The sequence below is a fragment of the Amblyomma americanum genome, chromosome 6 (genome assembly GCF_052857255.1).
Source record: "Amblyomma americanum isolate KBUSLIRL-KWMA chromosome 6, ASM5285725v1, whole genome shotgun sequence".
Lineage (NCBI taxonomy): Eukaryota > Metazoa > Arthropoda > Arachnida > Ixodida > Ixodidae > Amblyomma > Amblyomma americanum.
Genome location: NC_135502.1, coordinates 135331725 through 135357845, shown reverse-complemented (window position 1 = coordinate 135357845; position 26121 = coordinate 135331725).

Below are 26121 nucleotides of genomic sequence, written 5' to 3'. Positions count from 1 at the left end.
GCAGGCTATCCAACTATTTTTATAGGTGGCTTGGTATGTCATACACAGAAAAGAGTTTTGAAGGTGTGCGTGACAAGCTGGTCACAGAGCAATTTTTAGCGCGTTGCAGCTCAAAGCTAGCGCTATTCCTGAAAGAAAGTTGTGTTCATTGGAAGAGTTCGCCGACACTGCAGACCAATTCCTCGAGGCTCAAGGGTTAAGAAATTGGAGTAACGCAGAGGAAACCCAAAAGACCCTAGAGACAGATGCGGCACAACCAAGAGCATATGGCGGTGCATCTAAGGCGCCAGTAATGTGTGCTCTGTGGCAAGGTGGGACACCGTGCAGCTGACTGTCGGACTAGTAGCAGTGCCCAAAAAACACAGGTTGTGTGTCAAGGTTGTAAGAGGATGGGTCATACTCTGGATGAGTGCCGATACAGAACACAGGACCGAGCTCCATGCGTTCTCGACTCTAGGGTAGAACTTATCACGCCACCCGAAGTTCCACAACTGAAAGGAGAGCAAACGCCGCTGGAAAATGAGGCAGTGAGTGGAACACCCAAGTCGAAAGCAGCAATGCCAGTGGTGGTTGGGCAAATAGGGGACCGTCCTATATTGGTGCTTAGAGACAGCGGAACCAACACAGTTTTGGTTCGGAGAAGCCTGGCGAAGGAAGAGGATCTTACAGGGGAAGCGTCGGCCGTCACTCTTGTAGACAGCACAGTAAGGTACCTTACTGAAGCAAGAATTCTAGTGCCCACGCCATATTATACTCGGCAGGTAGTGGCAAAATGCGTAGACCAACCCATCTACGATCTCATCTTGGGAAACATTACGGGTGCAAGAAGTGTCGAAGACCCCGATCACCGAGTGGAGGATGCTGGACGTTGAAGAACATCCAAAGGATGAAAGGCCTGCGACAGCTCAGATGGGTGCAGTCAGTTTCTTGTCGGCAGTGGAGACATGAGATCAAGCGACAGCCCGAGCAATGCAGCGTCTGCTCTCTACTCCTAGTGCGATGTGCTTGAGCGTAACACCGGGAGAAATTGCAATTAGGAAAAAAGAAGACCGGAGCTTGAAAGCATGCTTCGAAAGAGACGGGGAAAAAGTTAAAAGAAAGAATAGTCGTACGTCCTTTGAATATCAATTGGTAAATGGTCTTCTGCAGAGGGAATGCATATTTAGTTCAGGAATGCCTCTCCCACAGCTGGTGTTACCGAGAGATATGGAAGAGACCGTTCTACGCTTAGGACATGACGCCATTATGGCCGGACACCAGGGTGTTCAAAAAACGGTGTCTAGGATCACCGAGCAGTTCTTCTGGCCGGGTGTTCAGAGTGACGTTAAGCGCTTTGTTCGCTTATGTGACGTGTGCCAGCGCACAGTTCCGAAGGGAAGAGTTGGTCCCGTACCTTTGCGGAAGATTCCAGCCATCGACCTACCGTTTCAGCGAGTGGCGATTGACTTTGTGGGGCCAATCTCTCCAGTATCCGCCAAAGGTAATAGATATGTGCTTACTCTGGTTGATGTGGCCACTCGTTATCCTGACGCTATTCAACTGAGAACCATTGACAGTATCCAAGTGGCGGAGGGTCTCGTGGAAATGTTTTCGCGTTATGGGTTCCCGAGGGAAATTGTGAATGACCGGGGCTCGAACTTCACATCAGAACTAATGGAGTAGGTTAACCGCCTTTTGTCAGTAAGGCAGTTACTGACGACGCCTTACCATCCCATGTGTAATGGGCTTGTAGAGCGGCTCAACGACACCCTCAAAAACAAGATCAAGAAAATGTGCCAGGAGAGACCTACTGATTGGGATAGATATCTCCCAGCTCTTTTGTTCGCTTACCGCGAAGTACCGCAAACGAGTCTTGGATTCTCGCCCTTTGAGAGGTTGTATGGTAGAACCGTTAGAGGTCCATTTACAATACTCAAGGAGCTGTGGGCTAATAAGGAGATTGCATCAGATCTCAAAACAACATACACGTAAGTTCTTGAGTTGCGGGACAGGTTGGAAGAGACATGCAGGCTTGCACATCTACGTCTGAAACGGGCGCGCGAACGCTCTAAGGGCTACTATGACAAGAAAGCCACTCACAGGAATCTGAATCCAGGCGAAAAGGTATCTCATCCTGCTACCCACGGATCATAATAAGTTACTGATGCAGTGGAAGGGCCCTTACCTTGTGACGCAAAAGAAAAATGACATGTATTATGAGTTATTGATAAATAACACCAAGAAGGTTTTCCATGTAAACAGGTTGAAAAGTACGAAGAGTTCCCGTACAGTGCGCCCCCAAGGTAGCATGCTCGGTAGTAGCCGCGGAGACCGATGATGTTGTCGAGATGCCCACATGCAGTGGGAAGAAAACTGTAGGTTGGGATAAGGTGCTAATAAACCCCAATTTGAATGAAGCCCGAAGCTCACAGATAAAAGCCCTACTTCAAAGCAAAGAGAATGTGTTTTCAGATGTCCCGGGCAATACGGATGTCATATGTTGCAGACTAGATCTCTCTACAGATAGACCAATCAGCGTGAAGCAATACCCACTACCTTTAGCAGTTCAAGAATCAATAGAAAAGGAGGTGCGGGATATGTTGGAGCTTGGTGTGATTGAGAGGTCGTGGTCAGCATACAATGTGCCTCTCGTGGTTGTCAAAAAACCCGACGGTACTAATCGACTGTGTGTAGATTTTCGCCGGCTAAATGACATCATAGTACCCGATGCAGAACCCATACCAAGAGCGGACGTGGTGTTCGCTAAGGTAGCTCACAAAAGGTTTTTTTTCTAAATTTTACTTAGCTAAAGGGTATTGGCAAATACCAAAGGAAGATTCTTCTAAAGAGAAGACTGCCTTTTCGTGCTCAGAGGGTTTATTCCAGTTAAAACTCATGCCTTTTGGTTTGAAGACAGCGTCCGCAATATTCACGAAGCTTATGAGGAAGGTTTTGGATGGGCTCCAAAATGTAGAACACTATATTGATGACATCCTGGTGGCAACAGATGCCTGGGAAGAGCATGTAATTACGCTGGAAAAACTATGATAGAATTCAGCAAGCCAGGTTGACCATAAAAAAGGCAAAACGTGAGGCGGGCTTTGAAGCCATTTCTTTTCTCGGACACAAGCTGGGGATGGGCCGTATCGCGACGAACTACGACATCTTGGACAAAATACAGCAGGCCCAGACACCGACGACCAAGAAAGAGGTACAGTCGTTCCTGGATCTAACATGATACTACAGGGTCTTTATTCCCGATTATGCCCACATAGCCGACCCGCTTGTCGAACTCACTAAGGGGGCAAGCAATAAGCTGAATTGGACTTCTGAACATGAAAATGCATTCGTGATGTTAAAAGGGCATATGGCAAGACCAGCCATTCTGCTTGCTCCGAATATGAATAGAGTTTGTGCTTCGCACTGATGCATCAGACCGAGCTTTAGGAGCCGTACTCTTGCAAGAAGAGAATCGCGTGCTACATCCGGTATTTTTTGCACGCAAGAGATTATCGGCTAGTGAACGCAACTACTCCACTGTTGAAAAGGAATGTTTGGCGGTGGTGTGGGCGGTAACGAAATTCCACAATTATCTTTATGGGAGACATTTCAGGATTCAAACAGATCATCAGCCGCTTGAATACTTAACCAAGGCCAAAATGAACAATAGTAAAGTTATGAGATGGAGATTGGCCTTGCAAGAATACTCATTTCAGGTGGAATATATTAAAGGCAGAGATAACGTTGGAGCGGACTTCATGAATAGAGCCGACTGAACAGCTCTAGTTATCTCTGGGATGTATCTTGTTGTTGTTGTGTTAATGTATCTCTGGTATTTATCGTGTTGTTGGTGGTGTTATGTGATTATACAAGAGAGTGTGTTGTGGACATGAACATGTTTATTAAGGAATCTGTACGGACAGCGGCAGTGGTGTGTTAGTGTTCTGAAAGCGCAATTTGGTGTGCTGTGTTAGTGGTGTGCGTTCGGTGTGTGCTGGACATCTGCGGTGTGGTGTGCGTTGGGTCCGGAATCGCCACAGAAGATAGTCGGTTGGCTGGATGGCTTGGAGATGAGGATGACATGAGCAGTTTTTCATGGAAAAACTCTTGAGAGAGGGGGCCCTTGTCACATATATTAAGGAGCCTAAATTAAATTTTAAGGGAAAGAGTTGTGAAGAAGACGACCTGAATTAACTGAAGAATAAAGAAGAGGAAGAAGAAGCATTCAGTGAGGTGGAGAAAGATGATTGGTGGAGAAGCATTCGGCAAGGTGGAGAGAGATGATTGGTGAAGAGAAGACGACGACAAGGCTTACGTGGACTAACACTGAGGCTATAAAAGGGCGAGTGAGAGCGAAGACCGGGGGGGAACAGCAGAGAAGCAGAGGCTCCGGCGGGTCAGGGACACATCGGCTGGAAGAGAGCGACGCCGGCTACTGCTCCGGTGAGCTCGCGTTCTACGGCATCGCATCGTGGACTCCCTGCCGTGCATGAGCCCGTTCCGGGGAGTCAACGGAGGACGCTACCACCTGCTACGGCCAGGGGTGTCTCCAGCGCTGTTGCCACCCATCCGGGTGGTGCCCCAACGCCAACAATACCGGCATCACCTCAACGGGCGCATGGACCGTAAGCTTGTACGACGCAGCCAGCGACGCCAGCCCAAACATGTCGAACGCCGCCTCGACGCCGGCTACTGGATCCATACAACGCCGCAGCCACACCGAACCAACCGTGAGCACGAACGCCGACCGCTAATAGTATAACGCTAGTAGTAGACGCTGGTATCAATGTGCCCGGGTAGTGTGTATTTAGAGTCTTTGTGTTTTGTGTTACTTTTGTGTTCTACTGTGTGTGTCACGTAGGGTGTATTAAATGTGCGTTTGTGTGGGTACACCTGTCGCCTAGTCCATTCTTTCGGACCGAGTGTTATCCGGAGAGATCCGTGACAGAACCCCACCTTATTTACGCAAAGCGGAACTTGTCCTAAGGTGGAGAAAATCAGAATCTTGGGATTCTTTATAGAGAATAACGGCCCCTTCGATCATGTGGTTTGCTTCACCTGTTTAGTGTACTCCCCACATTTTGATCTGCCAGCGTGTGGAGACAGCGCGCAGGCTGCAGACTGTGTAGCTAATACGTCCGGTCACTGTGCGGCTAGCTTCGTCTCTGCATGCGCCCAGGAACGACATTTCACGCTGTCGAAACGTATGTTACCGAAGGATGAAGATTTTTGCCAACGCGTCGTTGATGCACAGCTGGTCGGATGTCTTTTGGGAAGACATCGTGTTACTGACGCCGCCATCAAGAGTTGTGCTCTTAAAAAGCGCCTTTACGTGTAAAACGACCACTCCGCAACAGCCAGGAATCTGTGGGTGAAAGGTGACTGCTGAACACATCAAAATGCAAAGTGATCAGGGATACCGACCTGTGAACACGCGAACGGCTATTAGGTTATGAACTATGCCTTGAAATGATTTGGTTAAAAGCGCAAACCAAAATGATTACCCAGAACCTTTGCTGTTGTGCTTCGAATTTCTCTGTCACTCTTTACATCGCGTCCCTAAAGTGCAGCAGGTGTCTCGTCTAGAAGAACATGACAGCGGTGTACAGATCACGAAGCGCCGCAGTGCGCTCTCCATTGAAGTAATCTTACAACGAACACCATCCGCCTCAGCATCAGGCTCGTTATGACTGGATTGAATTGTAATCGATGTTAAGTATGGTGTTCCAGGAACTTGTTGCTCACTTGATTACCGTGTTACTTTCCACTAGATATTGCTTTTTACTACTTTTTTTCCGCACCTTCTTTTGCATTTTTTTGCGAAAAAACTGGCAGAAAGACACTCGTGGCTTTTTGTACGCGGCCGAGAGGAGGGCGATGTTTCAGCGCGCCGAACCTAACCTTATTTCCACAAAGCGGCACTTTTCCTAAATGGGAGCAAATCGGTATCCTGGGATTCTTTACACAGGAAAACGGATAAAACGCCGGCGTCATAAAAAAGCTAGACGCCAACGCGTCGCAAGTCTTAGGCATCTTTAGGAGAATTTCCCTCTAGGCGAGTTGTCTAAACTTGCTGAGTGCGCATGAGCATTTACCACCGCATTTGGCATTACAAAACCTTCAATTTATTCTGGCGGTTTGTAAAACTCACTCAGTGCGGACGAAAAAAGAAAAATGAACTCCCTCATCGGAAGACGTATCAAGAGAGCCCTAGGACTCCCGACGTGCACCTATACGAGGCAACTCCTCGCCGTGGGGGCGAACATTAAGAATACGCAGAGGCAGCACCACCACGGGAAGAGCTGTCCTGCCTCAGACCAACCGCGGGCTGCACCTTAAAACTGATATCCACCCTAAATGTAGGGAGAAAATAACAATACAACCACTCCCGAGAAACATGCATCCGCAGCACAATACTGAGAGGAGTAATAACAGAACCGAGGCCCGAAGAGCCGAAAACGAAGCCCGAAGAGCCGAAAACGAAGCCCGAAGAGGTCGCCTACGTGGATGCCGCTAGTGGGGGAAGTCAGGCGCAGCGGCTGCCTCAGTTGTGAACGGACTAGGCACGCCCGCGTCGGCAGCCATTATTAGCAGCAGAAACAAAGAGGCGGCCGAAGAAGTTGCAATAGAATTGGCTTGCGTTGGAGCGACAGCAAAATTAGTAGAGAGCGATAGTAAAACTGCCATGTGGAATTTCATGAAAGGCAGAATCTCAGCGGAAACGGCGAGGATCCTGCCCGGCACAGACCTGACCCCAGAAGTCGGCTTAATATAGACCCCAGCGCACGCGTCGCTTCCCGGCAACGAAGCGGCATACGAGTTAGCCCGAGCTCTCTAGTTCCGGGTAACCGTGGGACCGCCGGACTGTGAGAACCGGGACGAGCGCGGGCAAACCTATTCTGAAATCGTTAGGAACAATAATATAGACAGAAAACTGGTGACACCACCGGATAAAATGGCGCCTGCAAGCCGGAAAATTCGTTCACCATGGGCCTTCCACGTCCTATTAAAAGAACACGAAATCGATCTTTGTAATAAAACGTGTGGGGAGAACGGCACCCTCTACCACATAAGCGAATGCGCCGACTCCCCCGGAGTCGATGATATTGATAGCAGGGAAAGCTGGGAAGCCCTGCTGCGGAGCGAAGATCCCGCTCGGCACAATGTATACGCCTGGCGGCTGAGGCCGTGAAGAGACAAAATCTCTTTGTTACCCTTTGGTCGTGGAGGCTCCGGCCCCTTTCCTCCAGTAACCGGGGGCGGGTTACTAATTAGTAAGGGCCCTCCATTCCCGGTAGAAGTAAAAGTTGTACCATTGAAAAGGACGAACGCTATCCGGATATCTTGCCTATAAAGAACGCTTATTCCCCTCGTGGATAACTCTCGGCCTGTCACTAAACACCTTAACCGGTGAGTGACCCGTGATCTGCTACAGGTAACCGCTACTGCGGGGACCCGTCTGCGCACGGATAGGCTGCAACTGCGCAGGCGTAGCCAACTCCCCACGTAAGCGAAAGTGAGACTGTGCTAGGCTTCCGCTCAACACCAGTGGTTGCGAGCAAACCAGATCTTTAGTTATGTCGCTTAGTTACAACATGCTCTAAAAACATAATTGGCCATTTTTTTTGCATTGCCATTGCCGCACGTGTTTGCCCTTTCATTCGCGGAACCTGCAATGGTGCACGCGTCAACGCGTTCAGTTGTGGCAAAATTTTCGTTCGGTTTGCATTAAAAAAGCAGACCTCCTTTACCCTTTTTTCGTACTTTGCTAAAAACGTAAACGTAGTAACCTTTCTTTTACTCTTCGTACGCGTGTGTGTGCGCGCATGCCTCTATGCGTGCGTGTAAGAGAGAAACACGGAGCGGTTACAAACAGAGCTTATATAAGACGAAGGAAATTTATATAATTATATAAGACGAAGGCAATTTGTCCTGTTGCGCTAATTGCATCTGAGATTTGGAGACTACTTTTTTCCAAGCAGACAACATATGTGCAATGCAAGAAGTAGGCAGCGAAGAAAACAGGCGGGCCATACAGTCGTCTGCCAGTCCTCATCGCCTCTTACAGTCCACGTAAGTCGCCCACAATGTTCCACTAGTTGATCGAGCAATTAATTGCTCGTTAAACTACGTTGTGTTTACGGCTTGAGACCGCCAACCCAACTTGGGATACGACTTTCTAACGACAAACAGCCTCCGCAGTGTTCGATCGTTAGCTGAGTGGCATATGTTCGTGCTATGTGCAGCGTGGGAATTTCTACTGCCCGTGTAAAACATATATGTTGATGAAACTCAAATGAGGCATATTGGTTCGCTTTCATTCGCTACCATCCAGAGTTGTGCTTAAATTAACGAGCGGTGACAATATTCACAATCTGGCATGTGCATGCACCTTAGATTACTGCGTGGATTACGATAAGATGTGGTGAGAGCTTTCCTATAGTGGTGAGAAGAAAACCCAAGGCCCCCAGCAGTACTGATAGAACTCAGGTGAAAATATTGACGCATGTATGCTACCCCTTCCGCAGAACTGCGATGTGTGATTGTAAATGTGAGCACCACGAGCAGCGAAGTACTGATTAACTGAGGTCCAAATATTAACGGACATCTACTAGCCATTCCGCAGCATTGTGATGTATGATTGTCAACTGCGGCAGGCCCCAGCACGTCTTGAGGTGCTTTCGTTGACGCATGTCAACAAGTGCGGCAAGAGGCTTCCTGAAGCGAAGGCAGCTGCTTGGCAAAGAATGGAGCGTGTCTGTCCTATACCACATACTGCGCCCATTTCGCTCCTTCTTCAAGTCAACCGACCATCCGGACAACCAATGAGCGCCCTTCGAGTTCAGAAAAATATGTAGCCTTTACTAGAAACCTACTCTGCTAACAGATGGAAGTGAAACTTTAATCCGGCCTCCAATTCTTCACACAACCGACCAAAGTTGCAAAATTTTTTATAACACTGTAGCCTTGCGATAAAGCATATCACAATTATTTTAGTTGCACCTCCCGACGCACTGAATGTGCACAATATCTGAACCTTGATTTTGGTTCTGTGTAGTGCCAGAATTTAAACACGTGTGGAAAACTCAAGTAATCAATGCAACACCTCCATGCAGTGTGACATAAGATGTCAGCATATCTCACAAATAAGCTGTGACTGTGACATTTCTTGGGTAATTGTGATAACTTCTGTCATTACTGAGCAGTATTGTGGAACCAAAAATTGCAACTTTTTTACACCTGGTTGTCTGATAATATTTATTTAGATAAGAAGGTTGAGGTCGTAGTCCAGTGGTTGCTGGTTGCTTTTTGAAATGCAGCATGCCTTATCACATATAGGCCGTTATTCCGCAAAAAAACGGGATTTCTCCTCCGCTTTCTTGTATTTGGATATAACAATTAAGATAGGCTGGAGCTACAGCACCCTGTAAACATAGAGCAGCCTGATCTGCCAGGATTTTTGTTCTTGCCTAGGTTTGGAAGTTTTGATGTACACTTCCAGTGAGCTTGTATTCATATCACTGAAGTTTAAATGAGGACTAGATATTCAATCAACATTGGCTTGTTTCAGGGGTAATAAGCTATTCTATTGCGAGTGCTGTACCTCATTCATTTGCTTTACATTATAGCTAGTTTGCTGTCTTGCCATAATTTTTTACCTATATGTTTAATTTATCTTTTTAGCCGTAATAAGGTTTATGGCATAAATTGTTTTTTTTCATATTTTGCACTTAGTTGTTGAAGGTAGAAATACAAAGTACCGTTGATGCCGCTCGTCACCGTGTTAAATTTGTGAACCAGGTACGATTCACAGCTCTCGCGGTCACAATGCGTTTTGAACCTCGATTAGAGTACAATAGCTGCAGAGTTATCGAATGGGTGCCGAAGGTTGATGATGTGCTTTGAAAGTGGGAGATTTGGCTGCTGTCCGCACATGTGATCTGTGGTTGTTGACGTGAATTCTGATCGCTGTAACTATTTGCCCCACGTTCTGAGCTTTACAGGTGCCACATTCCAGGAGGTAGACAACAATTGCGCTGTCGCATGAGAAGTTACATTTTATCTGAAATAGAGAAGGATGACGCTGTGCTTTTAGCACTAGTGGTTGTTGCCTTCATCGGACAGAGCTTGCAGCTAGGTTTATTGCATGGCGCGGATCCTCTGAAGCTACGGTTGCCGATTGTAGGCGATGTTATCATATGACTAGTGCTAAAAGCACAGCGTCATCCTTCTCATTTCAGATAAAAGGTACTCGTCACGGCTAAGCCACGATCGCTGGAAATTGCACTTCACGGGCATTGTGCGCACACACAATTACGTCCACATCCAGCGCGTGCCGCAATACACGTGCTCTGAATAAGCCAACGGGAGGCGATTAACAAACGGTATGAGGACGGCAACTATAAAAAGTCCGCGACCGCAGCGAACAAAAAAAAACACCACCGGAAAATATGAGAACATGGAGGACGAACGCCTGAACCGGGCTGGATTTTCTTGGCTTGGTTCGGGGAAGAACCCTCGCTTTCAATGTGGCCAGTTGATCAACGGGCAAACGCTGAACGGTCCCAATGACTGCCATCACGGAATTCAAGGGTTTTTCAGGCACCACTAAATATTTCAAGGTTTTCAAGGCCTTGAAAATCACATTTTCAAATTCAAGGGTTTTCAAGGACCCGTGCGAACCCTGCCTGAATCACGGATGTTGCCTCCTCGTTGCACAGGGGTCAAGCGCTTCACCCTTGTCATCAAAATGCGGTGACGAGCGACACCTCAAGGGCCTTTCTGAGGCAGCCTTGAGGTGGCGGGAAAGTTAACCTCCATTTTCAATTTTCTTTCTGTTTAATATTTTTAAATTTATTATATTTTATTTTTATCATTCGCCCCCTTGGGAACACCTGCATCATGGTTAGGAGATCGCTTTTTTGACTCGACTGTCACCGATTCTGTCCCTCATTTTTATTTTTTTCTTCCTGGTTTCTCCTCCCCCCTCCGCCCTCACCTAGTTGTTTTCACTCGTTCTTTACGCTACTTTTGTACCTCGCGCACGCTTTATAAAAGCTGCCTGTTTCAAATCATGCAGTACACTAGAATAAGGCTGTTCCTCCAGCCGAAACGTCCTGAAATAAATCCTATTAAGTTTTTCAAATAGTTGGCGATTTTATATGTATATTTCGGTGACTGTTCGCTTGCTTCCCGCCCGCGCGCTGCGTGTGTGTGTGTGTGGGGGGGGGGGGGAAACGAACATTCACCGCAACCAAGGTGCATACGGTTTTTTAATATATATATATATAGCTAGCTTACCATAATTACCGAATCTCCTCAGAGAATGGTTCTTCCCACAGTTCTCAATAGGGAAGGGAAAAAAGTGCAGAAAATTTAACTTATATAACCCAGCAAAACTAAATCAATGAAGGCAGATCACTAAGATTTTTATGTCCAGGAGAACACCATCTGGACGCCGTGCGGTGCGGACGTGCTCCGCATGGGCTCCCGCTCTTTGGCCAATTTCTGGCGTTTTTACGAAGCCAGCGGTCCGGGGCCACGTTTCCAGAGGTCAGTGAAGGTGTCTGTCACCACCTGTCATCGGTTTTTGGAAGATTTTCAGCATTTTCCGCCATTTTAGGGCTTTTTCTTCCTGGCCCGGTGAACCCGCGGTTGGGCCTGACGCCTTCCAGCGCTAGGCTCAGACCACGCGGTAGGCTCCGACTGTACCCAACGTGGAGTACGCTGTGCAAGGGGAGGAGATATCCCCGGACAAATTCAACACCCAGCATTGGGAGACCGTTTTGCAGTTTCACGACCGAGATCGAGCCAGGAAAGAAGTCGCAAGAAGGCCGAACGCTAGTACCGCCACGTCCACGGTAAAGCAATCTCGCGGCGCAGACGCCAAGTCAGCCGTCAAGAAGTCGGAGCTGCAACGCCGACCGCCCAGAAAACAGCAGCCGCCGCTGCCACGGCTTCCAGTCGATGACTACGAGGTTGTGGTGAGGCCACGTGGCGGACTTAGCCTCCGCGCGGTAGGGACGCCGACCATCTTCACCGCCGTATGCCGAGAACATGGCCTCAGCTACCAAGAGGAATTGAAAACAGACTATCTTCGTGTTAATCCAGTGAACAATACGTTAACAATTAGTACTCCGGTGGACACCAGAGCACAGAAGTATGTCGCCCTGAAGAATCTGCAACTCCAAGACCAGGCCTTCGAGATGAGTGCCTACCTCCCACCCCCGGACGACTGTCCGAGGAATCATCTACCAAGGCCACAGCGGTGAAAACTACTAGGAGATCATGGATGGCCTGGTCCCCTTCAATCCGACCCTTCCGATCGTGTACGCCCGGCAGCTGGGAAAGACCACCTCGAACCTCATAACCTTCACGGGAACCAAGGTATCCCGGTCTCTGTCCTTCCGAGGAGGCATGTACATCTGCTACCCATTTTGCAGGAAAGTTGAGTCGTGTTTCAACTGCGGTAACACCGGTCATCGCACCCTCCGAAGGAAGACCCGGACTGCACGCCGACCTGCATCATCTGCAGAGGCTCCCTCCCACCCCACGGGGAGCAAGAAATGCAAGTACCGCTTCATACGTCCTATGCCCAGCAAAGAAGAGCCAAGACCAAGATGAGCTGTTCCGTAAGGACGGCCAAGGATCCTCGTCAGGTGGACACCGCTCCCGGAGATCAAGATCATACTCCATCCACCAGAAGCATACTCCGGACAGTGGCTACCGGAGGAGGCGGAGCCGATTCACGTCCTTCCCACCACTTCAAGGACGAGGAGGACAGGGAGAACCAGCTGACGGCAGGTCGAGAGACAAGAAGGTGACCTGTGCACACGTGGCCTCCCGATCTAAACAAAGTACATCTCTGGATTCGGAGCTGCAGGTCTTAAGAGATGAGAATAGGCAGCTTAAGGCTAGCTTAGACGCAGAATACTTCGAGCTCCGCATGATTAGGGGGAACTCCTCGAGTTCTCAACAGGATGCGGGGTGCTCCAGTGCAGTTCCGATATCAACAGAGGTACCCTCTTCAGCCTAGGAAGTGTCGTATTCCCCTGCATCATCTTCCCAGCGCAGCCCTCCTGCGAAAAAGAGGGCACTCTCGGCAGTTAAGGAAACGGACACGGACTGCCTTGAGGAGAGACTAGCTTCCCTCTCCAAGCCTTCGCTAACAAGATCGAGGAACGCCTCACAGTGTTCCTGGACGAAGTCCATTACCGCATGATCGAGCGTTTTACCACTTTCTCGGCCCAGACTAATGGCCGCATGGATGCTATAAAAATGCGTATCAGTAATATTGAGGCCACACAAGCCTCAAGCGGGACAATCTCAATCAATCAATCATGTTTATTTAACATCATGACGATGTTGGGTGCGCCGACAAAAAGCCATTGGGAAGGCTTGACGAGGCCGACGCACCCCACAAGGGCAATGCAGTGGTACACAACATGGTAGCACTTCCAGGGATAAAAAAAAGAAAATGAACAAAAGCAACATATTTGGCATTAGCTGTACATCAATTCGGACTCCTTATTTAGTTGATGTGGGAGAGTGTAGCTCAACATTTGATAACCATAATTTCTTCGCATCCTAGGCACATACCGTTTGGGTGTCGCACGTGTAGTGTACTTTGGCGCATTACATTGTAATCCTGACAGATTTAGCATATTGCAATTATTGTGATTAACACCGGTTTTATACCGTTGTAGAAGTAAAACTTCGTACAGCTGTGGCAAACGGATGATTCGAAGTTCATTGAAAAACGGTTAGGTGTGTTCTAATCTAGGAGCATTCATAATATTTCGAACAGCTTTCTTTTTAAGAAGATACAAGCGGTTAATATTTGTAAAAGACGTGGTACCCCACACCAAAAAAACAATAATTTGCAACAGAGGAAAAAAGTGCACTATACAACATTTTCTTGATAATCTTCGGCATGAAATATCTCAGTCGACACAAAATACCGACAACCTTTGACAGCTTGTTCATCAACATGTCAACGTGATCATTCCAACTCAAATGCTCATTAAAAATAACACCTAAACTTTTGACCGCAGGGACCGTTTCGGTGAGCGACTTACCGATCCTTAAACAGAGTGGTGGCATATTTGTCAACTTGTTACGAGACCGGAAAAGCACGACCTTCGTTTTTGCAGTGTTTATGTTTAATAAATTATTTTGAGACCATTCTTGGAGTGACTGTAAACATTTTGTGGCTTGTTTCTCAAGATCTGGCAGCTGTGCAGCTCTAAAGAATAAAGTGGTGTCATCAGCGTAAATCACAAAGGTTGGAAGATTACTAATACAGACGATGTCATTAACATAAAGAAGAAACAGCAATGGTCCCAAGATGCTACCTTGCGGGACACCAGAAACGATGTGTCTAATATCAGATAAATCATTGTTTATTTTTACTCGTTGCGATCGAGCGCTTAAGTAAGACTGAATTATGTCAAGAAACTGTCCGCGGAAACCGTAATGCTCGAGCTTAGTTAACATTATTTTGTGGTTAATGCGGTCAAACGCTTTTGCAAAATCGATGAATATGCCAAGAGTGAGAAGTTTCTGCTCGAAAGACTCTAAAATTAGCTCTTTTTGTGTCAGCAGCACGGTTTCCGTCGAAAGGTTCTTCCTAAACCCATGCTGACTGGGCGTTATTATGTTATTTTTGTCACAAAAACTAGATATCTGTTTGAACAAGATCTTTTCAAAGCACTTTGAAAAAACAGGTATTTGCAATTTTGTATCAAGAACCTAGAAGCAGAAGCTCCGGATGTGGGAACTCTCCACGAGGTCCATTACGAGGTGAAACTTTCGGGTTATGTCATTTTCCCCTCAAGATATAGTTAAACCATTCACGGCTCTCATCGTTCAGAGGAATCTGACCGCAATACCACACCCGCTCGACCACACCACCGACTTGGACAGCCTCTTGATTGAGCTCCTCCCGCAAAAGAGAGGCCTCTGCTCCTTATACATCCTTAACATGTACAGTAATCCAAAAGCTGACCACACCCAATCATCGCTGCCGTAAATAAGGCGGTCATGCAGGTTGGATCCTCTCCACTCCTGGTGGTGGGGGATTTCAACACACGTAACACAGCTTGGTGATACAAGAGGAATAATAAGAAAGGTACTCATTTATGGAACCACATACAGGACACGAGTTTCATCCTGCACAAAGACCCCGCAACGCCCACACAGATAGGGAACAGTGTAGGACCGAACACTTATCCGGATCTTACTCTAGGCAAGAATATCTCGAACTTAGAGTGGATCAAAACCCTGGAAAATTTCGGGAGTGACCACTACATCGTCCTGTTCATCGTTACGCAGGGTTCCCTGAAGGGAAAGAACAAGTGACCAGCCCGCATCGCGGACTGGGATAGGTTCAGAACCTTAAGGGAGCAAACTGCTTCTGACACTAGGCAGTTTTAGTATAGCGTACGCAAAACCTTTGCGTACGCAATAAAATAGCGTATGTGAAAGCGCATGCGAAGAACGCAAAAGGAAGCTTGGCGTTTAGCGTACGCACGCAATTTTCTTGAAATAGCGTATCGTCTTTGCGGGGCTTTGCGGAGGCAACATGGCGGCACCCTGCTTGCCCGCTTCGGTTCTAAAATACCTCGTCGTTGCGTAATTCGGCGCTCAACTGGCTCTAAATTGGTTGCTTTCGCTTCCGCTTCTTGTTATCTCACTCGCACACAATGTTATATATGATAAGTTGTCGGTAATTTTGAGATAGTCTATTTTCAAGCCTGTAAGCCTAACAACACTGTTTACACTGTCGTCATGGCAACGGCCATTTGTGTCAATTTTGTGTGGCTAGAAGTTTCGGTTTCACACACGTGTTGGGACCATGGCCGCCAGCCGCGCGCGTTTTTCGGTGGCGGATGACATAGAGCTCCTGCGCGAGGTTCGCGAATGCAAGCCATTCGCGAACCCGCTCAAGTGGGCCGAAATCGCAAGAACTCTGAGCGAGTATTCTGCGAAGGCTTTCGCAGCTCGCGCTGTGTGCGAACGAGCTGAGCTGCTGCTGAGCCAGTACGCGGCCAACGATCGTGTGAACCTGCGCAAGTAAGTTATTTCGATTGCATGAAAAGATAGTCGAAAAGTGTAGAGTGCAAAGTTTCAAAGCGTTCTCTTCGTTGACACACAGGTCTGGAACTGAAGAACAGTACAGCGAAAGGGAACAGTTGTTGCAAGAGTTAATAGACGTAGCAAGGGAGGGCGGGCATAAAATTAGAGCCCCTCGTCGTGCAAGCTCCTGCTCGACAGCAAGATCCGAACCCTCAGCGTCAGCAAAGCGCATCTCGGGTGCACGGGCGCGGGATTCTGCCGCGGACAGCCTCGTATTGGATGTCACTGATGACAGCATATTGCAATCATGTAAGTATGCCCCAGTCAAAAAAAAACAATGGGTCCAATTGGGAAATTTCCAGTTGAAACCAATTGGTCCAAGACGAATTGTTATTTCGCCTATTGGGCTCGACCAATTGAGCCCAACTGGTTCTTCCAAATAGGAATAATTGGTCACCCAACCAGACCAAATAGCCCACCAATTGAATTCAATTGGCATACCTATTCGACTCATGGTTTGAACGGGTCAGGAAAAAAAAGAAAATTAGAGTAACTTTGGAATCAATTGGTCTCTTTTATGACTGCTGCGAGACAGCTGCCAACATTTTTGAAATTATTAATACACGTCGTTATGAAAATCGAGCAAGACCAACAAGCATATGCATTACACGCATAGTCAAACACTGTATACCAACACTAGTTCTCAACGTATGTCCACAGAACACACTTTTGCAGTCAATTATATACCCACTCATGAGACTGTCTAGCTGGAGCCAGTGGCACGTGAAGATTAAGCGAATTTATCTAATTTAAGAACGCCCGCGGTTATGGTGGAAATGATGAAAATAATTCAAGATTAAACTGCTAATATCTATTTTACAAGAACCTGTAGGTTCTTGTAAAATAGATATTAGCCTGGTGTTCTGTTTTATAGTCCGTTAAATATACATACAGAATGAAGGACATCATTGACTTACACATAGATTTTCCAATTGGATCGCCCAGTTGGAACCAATTGGAGCCTCCAGTTGGGAGATCAGCTTCCAATTGGTTTTCTTGGATCCAAGTGGGAGCCCAATTGATTTCAAATGGTACCAGTTGGCGATCCAACTGGATGTGCCAAAACCAATTGGAACCTCACAAACCAGTTGGGTAATCCAGTTGGAAACACAGAACCAATTAAAATGCCCAACTGGGACTAGGGAAACCAAATGGAATATCCAGTTGGATTCATGAGCCCAACTGGCTGACCAATTGGGTCTAACTGGTTTTAACTGGACCCACTGTTTCTTTTTTTTTTACTGGGGCGGTCACCCGAAGAGTCGTTAAATTTACATGACGGCGCTGATTAATGTGTTTGAATTTTTGTATACCGCTTCAGGCAGCCAAGATGACTCAGCGTCACACGTTCAGCTGTGCGTAATTAACGAAGATGGAAACGTGAATCTGCAGCAGGAGGGGCCCTTGGAGCAGCTTGTCTCTTGCGCCAGCTTAACGGACGCTGACGGGAGCAGTGATCGGCAGCCTGCTGATGCATCTTATGAAAGCCAGCATTCGTGTGAAGCCAGTACTTCCTCACGGCCAGCTTCCCGAAGTGAGCTTCAGCGAGGTAAGCGAGGTCTACACATTTGATACTTTTGCAAGACGTGTACTTACAGAAATAAACAACGCGAGACATTTTTGGCACATTAGTAGCACAAAAGTTATTGGCACAAGCTGGTTCCTAGCATAAACATTCCCAGAAACCAAAAATCCTAAGGGTTACATTACAACTACATACTACAAGTATAAATAACCACCTCACAATAAAATTCACAACAAGAATACATTTTTAAATCACCAAAGTCTTGGCTGTCATTCATTACGTCTGGTTTGCAGCACTTGCTATTGCTATACCGGAATTAAATTAAGTTTAAGTGTTATTTATATCTATTAGACGAGAGGGTGCATTGTAGGTACGCGTTCACGTAACTGCAGTCAAATATAGAGAAGCTTGGATTTCTGTGCAGTGGGCTGTGAGGCGTAGCTTTATGAATTACTGAGTTATCTTTCACTGCTTGCATTTCTCTACTGTGCGAAGTGAAAGTGCCAATAAAAATGTAGCATCTCCTGATCTGCCAGAATCAAATCATCAATTGCTGAATACGGATGGACTGCACAAAAGTGATTGGCACAAGCTGGTTCCCCCCACCATGCGGCCCTTAATACTGATTGAAATAAGCACTCGTGCATGCTCCTCAGGTGTATAGCAATACACTGTTGACTGTAATCAATGCGAGGATTATATGCTACATAACATAGAGGTGTGCCACTCAAGAGCTTTATTTTATCATCTCCAATATCAATATTATTATTCTGGTCACATACATGTATACTTGCGCCCTAAATCTTGCTCGACAACAAGAATGTTGTTTGCCTTTTCGAGACAGAAACTGCATTACTCAGACAGTACAATATATAGCCTCTGCTTCTGCAGAACGTTATTGATTGTCGATAAGAAACACTGAAATTTGTAAGGATTTTGGATCAGTTTCTCTCAGTTCACGTTTCTAAAAGCCCTGGAAGCAAAACTGCAACACATATCAAGGGGAAGAGAAAGCGCAGCTTGTTTAATCACATACATTATATTGAAGGGTAACAACGTAAATGCTTCTTTGTTCAGAAGCAATAACACCATTGCACCAGGGACGTCAAGGTGAAAGACCGTGAGGCATGCAGACATCACCACTATGACCTGAAAAGCATTTGCATCGTTACTTTTAAAGTAACAGTGATATCAGCAAACGAGCTGTACTCTTTGCTGTCTTTTGTCCGCATTCTTCTGACCTTTCAGTGAGAGTGGTGCTGATTCGTGAGGCATTCCATTTCACATCAGCCTCACATGCGAAGGGTTACTCGTGTACTAGCTATGTTAATCACAGTGGTTTCACCTACCTTTGTAAATGTTAGGACCGGCACAGATCACGGTCTCAGCGAAGTCCAGCGCACAGCAGGGAACTCACAAGATGGCTGTCCGAACCACACACACACTTCGTCTTTTTCCACCGGCACACACACACTTCGTCTTCATCGTCGGCGCGCTCCCATGAGCACGCGCCATTACCCCCTCCATCAAGGCGGCGGCCCGACGCCGGAAACGAACACGGACAGCAAAGGTAATGTTCGGTATAGACGGCGGACGGCAGAGAATACAGAGAGCTGTTAAGCTGGTAAAGCGGCGGGTTGCAGCCTGTCATGGTAGGGCTTCATACGCACCACGTGGACAGTCTCGGTCGGATGGCGCCGACGTGGTGAGGAGGTCATGTCCCGCTGAAAAACTTCGTATGTGACATCACTTATACGACGAACCACATCGTACGGACCGAAGTAGCGTCGGAGGAGCTTTTCGGAGAGTCCGCGGCGGCGCACAGGTGTCCATACCCATACAGAGTCGCCGGGCTCGTACCGAACGCATCGGTGTCGGAGGTTGTAGCGACCAGCGTCGAGTTGTTGTTGATGTCGAATCCGGCACTTTGCGAGTTGGCGGGCTTCTTCAGCCCGCTGGACGAATGTGTCAACGTCAGCGTAGGGGCCGATGTCTCCGTCGTTGTGAGCAGCGGGTAGCATAGCATCCAGCATGGTAGTGACACACCGTCCGTAGACCAGCTGGAAAGGTGTAAGACGGGTAGTCTCCTGTTCTCCCGTATTGTAGGCGAAGGTTGCATAACGAAGAACTTCGTCCCACGTACGATGCTCAACGTCGACATACATAGCAAGCATATCTGCAAGCGTCCGGTTGAGGCGTTCAGTCAAGCCGTTTGTTTGGGGATGATAGGCTGTTGTCTTCCGGTGACTGGTGTGGGTGAGTTCGAAGAGAGATTGCATTAATGCCGCCGTAAAGGCGGTTCCACGGTCCGTGATGACGACTGATGGCGCACCGTGACGCAAGACGATTGATGTCATAAAAAACTGAGCCACTTCTGCAGCACTAGCGTGGGGAAGCGCCTGTGTCTCGGCGTACCGCGTTAAGTAGTCCGTCACCACAACAATCCATTTGTTCCCAGAGGAAGACAATGGGAATGGGCCCAGCAAGTCCATGCCCACTTGTTGGAAAGGTGTTGTAGGCGGTGAGATGGGCTGGAGAAGCCCTGCGGGTTTAACTGGTGGTGTCTTTCGTCGCTGGCAGTCACGGCAGGTCCTCACATATTGCTGGACCGATGAGAGCAACTTTGGCCAGTAATACTTCGCACGAATGCGGGCATACGTCCGCGTAACACCCAAATGGCCAGCCGATGGCTCGTCGTGGCAGGCGTGCAAGATTTCTGGATGGAGTTCGGATGGCACAACCAGAAGAAAGGTTTCCGTGTTATGGGCGAAGTTCCTCTTGTAAAGGACGCCATCTCGGAGACTGTAGGAGAATAAATCTCTATTATTATTATTATTATTAAACCTCGAACGAAAAGCCGCGGAACAGCGACGTTAAGGCCCTCCAGATGCTCGATGAGCGGACGCAACTCTGAGTCAGCCCGTTGACGCCGGGCCATATCGGACGACGTGACGAGAGCAAAAAACGGGAAGTCGTCCTCCGTTTCGGCCGGAGCAACGTCGGCAGGTGCACGTGACAAACAATCGGCGTCATTGTGCTTACGGCCGGACTTGTACACTACCGTGGTGTCGTATTCCTGGAGGCGAAGGCTCCATCTCGCAAGCCGTCCCGAAGGGTCTTTGAGATTGGCTAGCCAGCATAAAGAATGATGGTCACTGACAGCTCGAAACGGGCGACCATAGAGATATGGTCGGAACTTGCTAATCGCCCAAACTACCGCAAGGCGTTCCTTCTCTGTGGTAGAGTAGTTTGCCTCTGCTTTCGAGAGGGAGCGGCTGGCGTACGCTATGACTTTCTCGTTGCCATCCTGCCACTGAACGAGAATAGCGCCGAGACCAACATTGCTGGCGTCAGTATGAATTTCAGTGGCAGCTCGTTCATCAAAATGGGCGAGTATTGGGACAGTTTGTAGGCGGCTGCGTAGCTCGTTGAAGGCAGATTCCTGATCATCATGCCACACAAAAGATATATTCTCTAGTAAGCATTGTAAGAGGCTCGGCAATTGTGGAAAAGTTTTCAACGAAACGTCTGTAATAGGCACAGAGGCCCAGAAACCTACGAACGGACTTTTTGTCGGTTGGGCGCGGGAACTGTGCCACAGCGGCAGTCTTCACCGGGTCAGGACGGACTCCGTCAGCGCTTATCACGTGACCAAGAAAACTGAGCTCTTCGAAACCAAAGTGACACTTTTGTGGCTTTATCGTCAACTTTGCCGAACGGAGCGCCTGTAACACCATTTGGAGCCGGTTGAGGTGTTCGTCGAAGCTAGGAGCAAAAATGACAACATCATCAAGGTACACTAGGCATGTCTGCCATTTCAGCCCAGAAAGAACGGTGTCCATCATGCGTTGGAAGGTTGCTGGCGCAGAACAGAGTCCAAAGGGTAGCACTTTGAATTCATAAAGGCCGCCAGGTGTCACGAACGCTGTCTTCTCTCTGTCCCTTTCGTCCACTTCGATCTGCCAGTAGCCATTCTTAAGGTCGAGTGAAGAAAAATATTTAGCGTCACGCAGTCGATCCAAGGCGTTGTCGATACGTGGAAGGGGGCAAACGTCACGTTTCGTGACACGATTCAACTTCCGATAATCGACGCAGAATCGCAAGGTGTTATCTTTTTTCTTCACCAATACCACAGGCGACGCCCAGGGGCTCGTGGACGGCTGGACTACGTCGTCTGCAAGCATTTCTTGCACTTGGGATCGTATAGCCTCCCGTTCCACCGGCGACACTCTGTACGGGTGTTGGGATATGGGGCTAGTCTCCTCGTTGACGATGATGCGGTGTTTGGCTACCGGGGTGCGCCCTACCTTTGATGTCGTGGCGAAGCACTCTGCGAAATCGTGAAGGAGCTCTAACAAGCGCTGCTTCTGACCCACCGACAAGCCGGGATTAATGTCCACGGTAGACAGAACGGCTGCTGCATCGCGTCCGTCCAGCGACGGTAGCTCCAGAGCACATATTTCTGCGGGCTCAACGAAGTCGGTAACGTATGCGACGGCCGTTCCTTTCGCAATAGGCTGGAACTCTGTTCCGAAGTTGGTGATCAAGAGTGTCGCTGAGCGATCCCGTAAGCGAACAAGCCCTCTTGCAGCGCAGATTCCTTTCTCGGGTAGAAGGCTGACGTTTCTCTCTGCCATAACGTCTCGATCACCGGGCGAGTCACTTTGCACGGGGACCATCATGCGGCACCGCGGAGGCACCGTCACGTCATCAGCAGCAATACGCAGGGCGGGTATCCTGGAGTCGTCTGGGTCGGCTATTTCAATTGCTTGCGTCGGCGAAAACGTCACGCGCGGCTCTTGTAAATTGATAACGGCGCCGTTAGCTTGTAAAAAGTTCAGGCCGAGAATGACATCGCGCGAACAGTGAGGTAGGACAACAAAGTCACAAACGTAAACAAATCCGTCGATTGTAACTCTCCCCGTACAGCGGCCAACAGGGGTAATTAGGTGCCCACCAGCTGTGCGAATCTGAGGCCCAGTCCACGCGGTTAAAACTTTCCTCAGTTCTTTTGCTAGCTCGTTGCTCATAACCGAATAGTCCGCTCCCGTATCAACCAATGCCGTAACTGCTAAATCGTCGATATCGACCGGTAAGTCCGAAGCTACACATCCTTTGTGATCGTCACGTGTCCTCGTTTGATAGCCGTCGTCTGGTCGGGAACGCGATGGAGGATGTTCGGCTGTTCGCTCGTCAGCGGCCTTACCTCCGCAGGCCGCTGGGTCTAGTTTCCCCGGCGAGGACTCGGTGAGCGGCTGAAACGGCTTGTCGAAGGACGGGGACTCGGCGAACGATAGCGGGTAGAGGTTGGTGGGCGGTAGTCAGGGCGAGGGAAATCAGTGTGAGTGTGATCCCGGCACGTTGACAGGTGCTCCTCAATTTCGCGGGGCCGTTCACCATTGGGCGGACAGGGGACTCGCGGATGAAATCCGCGAATTCCAGCTCGACGATAAGGGTACCACCGCAAGATATGGCCAGCCTCACCGCAGTGGGGGCAAAGGGGCCGCTGGTCAGGTGCCCGCCGCACGTCCGTCTTCCGCAGTCTGGCCTCGGGCAACACAGGGACAGGCGGGGGCCGCGGCTGGAAAGCAGATGCAGATCGGCTTGTGCTCCAAGGGGCGAGGTCGCAGTTCTGTCGGAGTACCGACGCGTACGTGTGGCGCGGGGGCGTCGGTGGAAGGGCAGCAGGGGCAACAGGTTCAGGGACCACCTGCTGCACTTCCTCTCGGATAATTTGTGCTAACGATGGGCACTGCGGCTGCGACTGGGCAGAGAGGCGCATTTTGTGCAGCTCTTCTTTGACGATAGATCGAACCAGCTCCCGAAGGGTGTCAGCGGAGTCGCTGGAGGCTGGCGCAAAGTCGGCAGTTGATAAGGTGTTCACGGCGCGATTGTAATAGCGGGCGCGTTGTTGCAGGGTCTTTTCGACGGTAGTGGCTTCCGATAGAAACTCCGAAGTGGTGTTAGGTGGGTTTCGCACAAGCCCAGCAAACGGTTCCTTCTTTTATCCCGCGCATCAGGTGGCGCACTTTCTTGTCCTCGGCCATGTTTGGATCCGCCCTTCTGAACAGTCGTGTCATGTCCTCATAATACATTGCGACGCTCTCATTGGGTCGCTGGTTCCTTGACTGCAGCGCCGACTCAGCTCGTTCCCGACGGTCGGTGTTGACGTAGGTCGCCAGCAACTGGCTACGGAACCGTTCCAAAGAAGGAAACGTTGTCTCGTGGTTCTCGTACCACGTCCGCGCCGAGTCATCAAGAGCGAAGTAAACATTGTGCAGCTTCCGCTCCGCATCCCAGCCGTTGTACCCGGCAACGCGCTCTAACTGGTCAAGCCAGTCCTCCGCGTCCTCAAACACTTCGCCATGGAAGGTCGGCGGCGTTCGCGGCTGGAGGACCAGGAAATGAGCAGCTGAGTTCCCGTTGTCAGCCATAGCTGCCGCGTCTCCGTTGCTAGCCCTAGGTGCCGCGTCAGTCCTGCGCGTCGCAGCTGGAGCCCTGGTCCTAAGGGATAACGGACCGTACTCTGGTGACTGACCTTGGATTCGGCGGCTCGTACTGCGATGAATCGGAGTCAAATCCGTGTTCATAGAGAGCCTTCCGGGCACGTAGATGTTGGAAAGTACCCAGCACCTCCACCAAAAATGTAACGAAGACAGGACCGGCACAGATCACGGTCTCAGCGAAGTCCAGCGCACAGCAGGGAACTCACAAGATGGCTGTCCGAACCACACACACACTTCGTCTTTTTCCACCGGCACACACACACTTCGTCTTCATCGTCGGCGCGCTCCCATGAGCACGCGCCAGTATTGTGCATGAAGTTCCTGTGATGCAATTTGCATTAGTTGCATGCTTAACTGGTGTTGTGAATTGTACTCTGCAGGTAAAAGAAAGACGATATAGATTATGCGTTTCTGGAAAAGAGGATGAGGCACGATATGCTGATGAAAGAAAATGACAATAAGATCGAATCGCGACGCTTGGTTTTAAAGGAGAGCCGGCTGGCATGGGAGAGAGAGCGCACCCTCACTGAGCTGCGTTTAAAGGAGACAGAGTCAAGCAGAAAAGCAGACAAGCATGCAGCACAGCTCAGGGTGCAAGAGGAACTGCTCCAACAGCTTGCAGAAGAACGGCGTCAATCTGCAGCCCAACATCAGGCAGTGTAAAGACGAAGATGTGACAACGAGGTAGCGGCAGTGCTATCGCTGAGCGCGCGCTGCTGCCGGGCTCTAGAATAACCGCGGACGCCTAGAATGCCTCGTTCTGCGCCTGGTTCTGCCTTCCTGGTTCTGGTGGTGCCTGAGCTATTAAACCCCCTTTCAAGTCGTGCAGGTTGCTCCTGATCCCGTCCTGGAGCTCCGCAGCGGCACTGTAACGTCAGCAATGCCGAATAACGCCACCCTGGCTCCCCAGCCACCGGCTGCTCCGCTTGTCTGCTCCGGCACACCTCGACAACGGGACCCGGCTGTCTTCAGTGGGCTCGGCGACTCTGACGTCGAGGACTGGCTGGCTTCCTACGAGCGGGTCAGCACGCACAACCGCTGGGACGACGCCATGAAACTAAACAACGTCATCTTTTACCTGGCTGATGTCTCCAACCTCTGGTTCCGTAACCACGAAGCCGATATCGCCGCATGGTCCACGTTCAAGACGAGCTTCACTGAGGTATTTGGCCGTCCTGGCGTGTGCAAACTTCGCGCCGAACAGCGCTTACGCGAACGGGCTCAGCAGCCTGGCGAGAGATTTACTAGTTATATTGAGGACGTGGTGGATCTTTGCAAGCGCGTGAACAGCGATATGACTGATGCTGATAAGATCCAAAATATCATGAAGTGTATCGATGAAGATGCGTTCCAAATGCTTCTAGCCAAGCAGCCGGCCACCGTGGCCTCCGTCATCAGCTTGTGCCAGAGCTACGAGTAGCTCCGCAAGCAACGCGTCCTCACTCGTCGCACCGTACAGCCTGCCGACGTCCTGTCCGCTGATGTGGAGACCGCAGGAGGGCAGCAGCTCAGGCATGACATTCAGAAGTTCATTCGAGAGGAGATCGCACGCCAACTAGCGCTCATCTCTGGAGTTCGGAACCCCCCGCCAGCGCTGTCTCCCACCCTTCAGCAGACGATCCGAGCCCAAGTCGCGGAGGCCCTGCCACCCCTGCCCCAGCAACCTGTGGCTGCCCCTCTTACGTACGCCGCCGTTCTTGCCAGACCACCATCCCATCCCTTGAGCCCTTTTCAAGACGCCACTCAAGCGCCGCCACCTTCGAAACCCCCTTCGATTTCTCGTATCGGGCTCAGGTGGCACAACCGTCGCCTCGCTTCACGCCGGCAGTCTCGCACTACGGTCGTTTGTGGCGTACTTGCGACAATAGGCCTATTTGCTTTGCCTGCGGCTTCGCCGGCCATGTAGCCCGCTACTGCCGCAGACGTCCTCCTTCGCCTGCTGACGTCCTGCCACCATCTGCGTATGGGTCTTAC